Raw genomic sequence first — 7429 nt, 5'->3', positions numbered from 1 at the left:
GTGGATTTTAACCTTTTACCTCAGACGACAGTTTTCATCTCTATGGCAAATTCTAAGGTAAGTTTTTATTAATTCCTGGTTAAGTCATTAAAATAAGTTCACAGTTATGTTTATTTTGTTTTTAGTAACAGTTAATTCGATATGACTAAAATATTCTGAACTTCAATGTTGACTGTTGATGCAGTGGTTTGACTGAGCTCGTGACGCATCTGAGCTAATGTAGTGCAGATCTTTTATTTGTGTTTACCTTCTATTAAAATGTGTTATCCTCGTTCTTCAAATTTATTTGACATTGTTTAGTTAATTATAACGCAAGTTATTTCAATGTAACGTTAGGGTTTGACGCGTAAATGTAAGGTTATTTAACTTACAGTACGGGCACACAGTTTACAGTAGCCTGTTAAAACCTGTTAAGAATTTAAACAGAAGCCATCAATTCTGGATTAACAACTATTGTATATTTATGTTCACTTTTCTTTACAGGTCATTTTCTTGTTGTGTTTTGATGTTTTCCATTGGCTGAAGAGTAAGTATTACTTTGTGTTTATATTTGCATCCAAAACATAAGTGCTCAAAAAGTGCATATCTGGTTTATCATTGTCATTAGGAAAATATAAGAAAATAATTTAGGATACACTGGTTATTGTTCAGCACAGCAATTCATTTCTTTTGTATGTCACTATTCCTTCTACAGTATGTAGGCTTACATATTTCAAACTCTTACAAAAGTTAATTTATAGTTCAGAGTGGATGTTGACACAAGTTTTAGAGAGGCTTCAAATTGACATATAAAATTGGTCTTTGTGGTGGTGTACATAACAGCAGTTTTTTTCTATCTTTATGTATTATGGTTTTAATCATAATTTTTTAAAATGATGGCTATGTCCATGAGCTACCACCCACCATTGTAATACACCACCAAGCTAGCATTTTGTAACAGAAATCAATAATTTACCATTTATTTTTGAAGCATCTCCCCTACAACATTACAATGCATTTAGTATTTGTTTTGTATTCAGATCAAATTCTACTAATCATAATAACTAAGATGCAGTGTTTTTTATTTCACAATTTATATTTTCTTTTGAAAAGGGGCCATGACTTGTTTTTTATTTTATTATGTGTTTTATATTGTAGGCAGATTACCATGCAATTTGAAGAAGTTGTTATGACCTAGCTTCTTTCTCTCTCTTTCTCTACATTCTTTTACACATACACACACATTCACCCACTCATTAGCCGCTCTCATTACCCACAGCCGCAGCTGTTTCCACTCTCTCCTCTCTCCACCTGTGTCTCATCTCCTCTCATTAACTTTGGCTTTATCTATCCTGCTCTGCCTTTGTCTTATTGTCAGATTGTTAATTCGGTGTGTACGTGTTGCACAAGCTGAGCTGTTACGCCAAATATATTGTTCTCTGTCCTGTCGTGTCGTGTCGTGTCGCGTCCTGTCTAAGTATCTTGTCATCAGTACTGTCTGCTATTTCATTGGAATTACCCTGCATCCTTTATCGTATGCTATTACAGAACTCTGGCGAGTGTGGTGCTTAAGAGGTACCTGTGAGGGGTGTTCGTCTGCCTCCTGCCTCGCCTTCACCTTGACCGGCTGCCCTGTGAACCCTTGCTGCCACTTCTGTTTTTGCTCTGCCACAGAGGACCTTTAAGTTGACCCTTTGCCAGCCATCTGGATATTTTTCTGTTTTTCTGAGTTTGTGTTGATGCCGTTATTTTGCCTGTGGCCAGCTTCATTAAACTGAGAACATTTATCTGCTATTTCCTGCATTTGAGTCCTTCATTTCCACAACAGAACAATCTGACCAGATATGGACTCAGCGGGTAGCAGCCCTTTCCAAGCAGCCGGTCCGTTCCAGGCAGCCGTCGAGCAGCAGGGCGCCCTTCTAGGACGACACGAGGAGGACATCACCGCTGCCAGACATGCGGTTGAGACGCTCGCTGCCCAGATGTCTGACCTCTCGCAGCAGGTCCATCATATCCGCCAGCCGCGGGTCTCTTCTCCAGACGCTCATGTTCCGCCGGAGCCGCGGATTAACAACCCTCCGGTCTATTCGGGTGAGCCCACTCAGTGCCGTGCCTTCCTGACCCAGTGTGAGGTGGTTTTCTCCCTTCAACCGGTGACTTATGCCAGAGAACAGGCGAGGGTCGCTTATGTCACCTCTCTCCTCGCTGGCCGCGCTCGTGAATGGGGTACGGCCAACTGGCAGGCGGATTCGGATTGCGTCCTCAGCTTCGCACAGTTCAAGGAGGAGATGATTCGGGTCTTTGACCGTTCTGCTCACGGCGCCGAGGCTTCGCGTCAGCTATCCGTCCTTCGTCAGGGCAGGAGCTCGGTTCCGGATTTCTCCATAGAGTTTCGCACTCTCTCTACTACCTGTGGCTGGAATGAGCCAGCTCTCATCGCCCGTTTCCTGGAGGGTCTTAATCCGGAGATCAGGGAGGAGATTTTCATTAGGGAGGTCCCCGCTTCGCTTGATGACCTCATTGCCCTTGCTATTCGGGTCGAGAAGCGATTTGAGTTGCGACGCAGAGCCCGTCGCTTGGATACGTCTTTCCCCTCCACTTCCTCTGTCGTGGCTGTTCCCGTAACTGCTGGCGCTGAGCCCGAGCCCATGCAGTTGGGAGGTCTACGCATCTCTCCTAAGGAGCGAGAGAGAAGGATCGCGAACCGGTTGTGCATGTACTGTGCCGCTGCTAATCACTTTGTTTCTACGTGCCCAGTAAAAGCCAGCGCTCGTCGGTAGGCGGAGGGTTACTGGCGAGCGCCATCACACGGAGAACCCCTTCCAGATCTTGCACGTCACTCCCAGTCATGCTACATTGGTCCGCCTCATCGGTTGCCAGTTCTGCCTTAATCGACTCTGGGGCAGAGGGAAATTTTATTGATGAGGATTGGGCTCTACAACAAGGTATTCCCCTCATGCATTTAAGTGACAGTACTCCTTTATTTGCCTTAGACGGCAGTTCCCTGCCCAAGGTTCAGAAAGAGACTGTTCCATTGACTCTCAGCGTTTCTGGTAACCATAGAGAGACAATTTCTTTTTTGATTTTTCGTTCTCCTTTTACCCCCATTGTCCTGGGTCATCCTTGGCTTAAACGCCATAGTCCTCATATTGATTGGTCTAAGGGTTCAGTTGTGTCTTGGGGATTGTCTTGTCATGTTGAGTGTTTAGTATCTGCCGTTCCTCCTGTCTCTTCTGTTTCTGTGTTTCAGGAAGAGCCTGGTGATTTGTCTGGAGTCCCGGAGGAATATCACGATCTGCGGGAGGTTTTCAGTCGTTCACGGGCCACCTCTCTTCCTCCTCATCGTCCATATGACTGCGCTATCGATCTCTTACCGGGGACCACGCCCCCTAGGGGTAGACTCTATTCTCTGTCGGCTCCTGAACGGGAGGCGCTAGAGAATTATCTTTCTGATTCACTTAGTGCGGGTACCATTGTTCCGTCGTCTTCTCCCGCTGGTGCGGGGTTCTTCTTCGTTAAGAAGAAGGACGGATCGCTCCGTCCCTGCATAGATTATCGAGGGCTGAATGACATCACTATTAAGAATCGCTATCCTTTGCCATTGATGTCTTCAGCCTTCGAGATCTTGCAGGGAGCTAAGATTTTTACCAAGCTCGACCTCCGCAACGCATACCATCTGGTGCGTATCAAGGAGGGAGACGAGTGGAAGACCGCCTTTAACACGCCCCTCGGTCATTTTGAATATCGGGTCCTCCCTTTCGGTCTAGTCAACGCCCCCTCCGTGTTTTAGGCTCTAGTCAATGATGTTCTCCGTGACATGCTTAACATTTTTGTGTTTGTCTATATTGACGACATACTAATTTTCTCCCCGTCTCTCCAGGTTCATGTCCAGCATGTACGCCGTGTGCTTCAACGCTTACGTGAGAACCGACTATTTGTCAAGGCTGAGAAGTGTTCGTTTCACGCACCTTCGGTCACGTTTCTGGGTTCAGTAATCTCGGCAGAGGGGATTAGTATGGATCCTTCTAAGGTTCAAGCGGTGGTAGATTGGCCGGCTCCCAACTCTTGCGTCTCGTTACAACGCTTCATTGTTTTTGCAAATTTTTATCGCCGCTTTATCCGAAACTTTAGTCAGGTAGCCGCCCCTCTCACCGCTCTAACATCTGTCAAGTCACGCTTTGAATGGTCGGAATCCGCTCAAAGGGCTTTTGATCATTTAAAGTCTCTTTTCACTACCGCACCTATTCTTATTACGCCTGATGTCACTAGACAGTTCATCATCGAGGTTGATGCGTCTGAGGTAGGGGTGGGTGCTGTTCTATCACAGCGATCGGCCGCTGATGGAAAGATCCACCAGTGCGCCTATTATTCCCATCGTCTTTCGCCTGCGGAACGTAATTACGATGTCGGCAACCGGGAGCTGCTCGCCATACGCTTAGCGCTCGGCGAGTGGCGACATTGGTTGGAGGGCTCTTCAATTCCCTTTATTGTCTGGACCGACCATCGTAATTTAGAATATATCCGCTCCGCTAAGAGATTAAATGCGCGTCAGGCTCGTTGGGCATTATTTTTCACGCGCTTTGATTTTTCAATCTCTTACCGCCCCGGTTCTAAGAACGTAAAACCGGATGCATTGTCTCGGCTCTTTGATTCCACGACCCCCTCCACGTCACAGAAGGAAATTATTTCTCCAGGTATCGTGGTGGGGGCCGCGGGGTGGGGAATCGAGGGACAGGTTAAGCGCTCATTATCTCGTGTTGCCGTGCCACCAAATTGCCCTAAAGGCTTACTCTTTGTTCCGGTGCCCACACGCTTGGCTGTCCTCCAATGGGGACACGCTTCTAAATTATCTGCTCATCCCGGTGTTCGGGGCACACTTGCGGCGATCCGCCAGCGTTTTTGGTGGTCTACCTTAGATCGCGATGCTCACCGTTTTATTGCTTCGTGTGCCGTTTGTGCTCAGACTAAGGCTGGTAATGCCCCGCCAGCAGGTCTGCTTCGTCCGTTACCCGTACCCACTCGCCCATGGTCTCACATCGCGCTCGACTTTATCACCGGTCTTCCCCCGTCAGATGGTAACACGGTCATTTTGACGGTGGTTGATCGGTTTTCAAAGTCTGCACACTTTATACCGCTCACTAAACTCCCCTCTGCCAAGGAGACCGCCCAGATAGTTGTCAATCACGTATTCAAATTACATGGTCTACCCTCTGAAGTAGTTTCTGACAGAGGACCACAATTTTCCTCCCTATTCTGGAGAGAGTTTTGTCGCCTCATTGGTGCCACTGCCAATCTCTCGTCGGGCTTTCACCCCCAAACTTGTGGCCAAGCTGAACGAGCCAACCATATCATTGGCCGGCTCTTACGTAGTCTCGCATTCCGTAACCCATCATCTTGGTCTGAGCAGCTCCCATGGGCAGAGTATGCCCATAACTCGCTCCCATCCTCTGCCACGGGACTGTCTCCGTTTCAGTGCTGTCTCGGGTACCAGCCTCCTTTATTCTCATCACAAGAGGTTGATTCTAGATGCCCGAGCGTTCAGACATTTATTTCTCGGTGTAAACGAACCTGGAGAAGGGTAAGATCCGCTCTTTGTCGCTCACGTAGACGCATGTGCATTACAGCCAATAAACGTCGGATTAAAAGCCCCCGCTATTTGCCGGGTCAGAGAGTGTGGTTATCCACAGCTAATTTACCTCTCCAGTTTGAATCTCGTAAATTGGCTCCTCGATTTATTGGACCTTTCCCCATCACTAAGATTATTAATCCTGTCGCTGTCAAGCTCCGTCTCCCGTCTAATCTTCGCCGGGTACATCCCGTTTTTCATGTCTCGTGCATTAAGCCTGCCACCTGCTTGTCCCCTCACTCCGCGCTTTCCGCTATTCGTATCGAGGGGTCACCCGTTTACAGAGTCCGCAAGATTTTGGACATGCGTCGTCGGGGGCGTGGGCATCAGTACTTGGTCGATTGGGAGGGATATGGTCCTGAGGAGAGGAGTTGGGTTTCCCCCCGGGACATCCTGGATCCTTCGCTCATTGATGATTTCCTCCGGTCTCGCCGGGCTTCCCCCTTGGGAGCGCCAGGGGGTGCTCCTTAGTGGGGGGGCACTGTTATGACCTAGCTTCTTTCTCTCTCTTTCTCTACATTCTTTTACACATACACACACATTCACCCACTCATTAGCCGCTCTCATTACCCACAGCCGCAGCTGTTTCCACTCTCTCCTCTCTCCACCTGTGTCTCATCTCCTCTCATTAACTTTGGCTTTATCTACCCTGCTCTGCCTTTGTCTTATTGTCAGATTGTTAATTCGGTATGTACGTGTTGCACAAGCTGAGCTGTTACGCCAAATATATTGTTCTCTGTCCTGTCGTGTCGTGTCGCGTCCTGTCTAAGTATCTTGTCATCAGTACTGTCTGCTATTTCATTGGAATTACCCTGCATCCTTTATCGTATGCTATTACAGAACTCTGGCGAGTGTGGTGCTTAAGAGGTACCTGTGAGGGGTGTTCGTCTGCCTCCTGCCTCGCCTTCACCTTGACCGGCTGCCCTGTGAACCCTTGCTGCCACTTCTGTTTTTGCTCTGCCACAGAGGACCTTTAAGTTGACCCTTTGCCAGCCATCTGGATATTTTTCTGTTTTTCTGAGTTTGTGTTGATGCCGTTATTTTGCCTGTGGCCAGCTTCATTAAACTGAGAACATTTATCTGCTATTTCCTGCATTTGAGTCCTTCATTTCCACAACAGAAGTGTGATAAAATACACAGAGGTGAAGTCATGTGTCTTTCCAGATGCCCAAATCAGAACCACTCAAAAAGTAATAAAGTGACAGTGTACCATGACAAAAAATGTAAACATTCTTTATTTCTTTAAAAATTGTACTTGGGCCACAGTTTTTTGTATTTCTAACCAAAACATTACATTTATGATTCTATACTAATGAAATATGTTTTTCTTTTTCTGAACTTTATCAAATGCAATGATAGCTAAGATGAGCCTGAAGAGGAGATTTGGGAAGTCTTTGCTTTGCCAGATCACCTGTGGTAAGTTTGTAAAACATATATTAAAAATAGGACCAGAACATCTCCTAATCAAAATTGTTTTGATCAGGTCGGGATGTCTGCTAACAAGATGCCTTGTTGGTCTGGGCGAGTTTGAAGTCTCTCACAGACAGTCCAGAAGGTCTGGAGTCCATCTTTTATTGGTAAGTGACTGCACAAAAGGCTGTTTGACCCACACGTAAAGCAACCAGTCAATGTTTGCTCTGTTCAGCATCTCTTTGGGGGGGGGTAATATTGATATGACCCAAGTATTCCGACACTTTACTTAGTACTTAGTTGAAGCACCTTTTGAAGTAGCAATCTTTGCAACTCCTGGATTCATTTGTAACCAAAGCGATCAGAAGCACCATTCACTTCTATAGTATTCTTTTAGCCTACTATGGAAGTCAA

At 46.6% G+C, this 7429-nt stretch overlaps 1 long non-coding RNA gene across 1 annotated transcript; it reads left to right on the top strand.

Annotated features, from left to right (window-relative positions):
• On the top strand, positions 1-7203 carry LOC135765071 (uncharacterized). Its single transcript, XR_010540422.2, has 4 exons — positions 1-57; positions 484-526; positions 6965-7021; positions 7089-7203. It is a non-coding gene; the product is annotated as an uncharacterized lncRNA (long non-coding RNA).
• Positions 7204-7429: the final 226 nt, after the last annotated feature.

Source organism: Paramisgurnus dabryanus, chromosome 6 (assembly GCF_030506205.2).
Source record: "Paramisgurnus dabryanus chromosome 6, PD_genome_1.1, whole genome shotgun sequence".
Lineage (NCBI taxonomy): Eukaryota > Metazoa > Chordata > Actinopteri > Cypriniformes > Cobitidae > Paramisgurnus > Paramisgurnus dabryanus.
The sequence above is the reverse complement of the archived record's forward strand: the minus strand, read 5'-3'. Positions and strand labels throughout refer to the sequence as shown.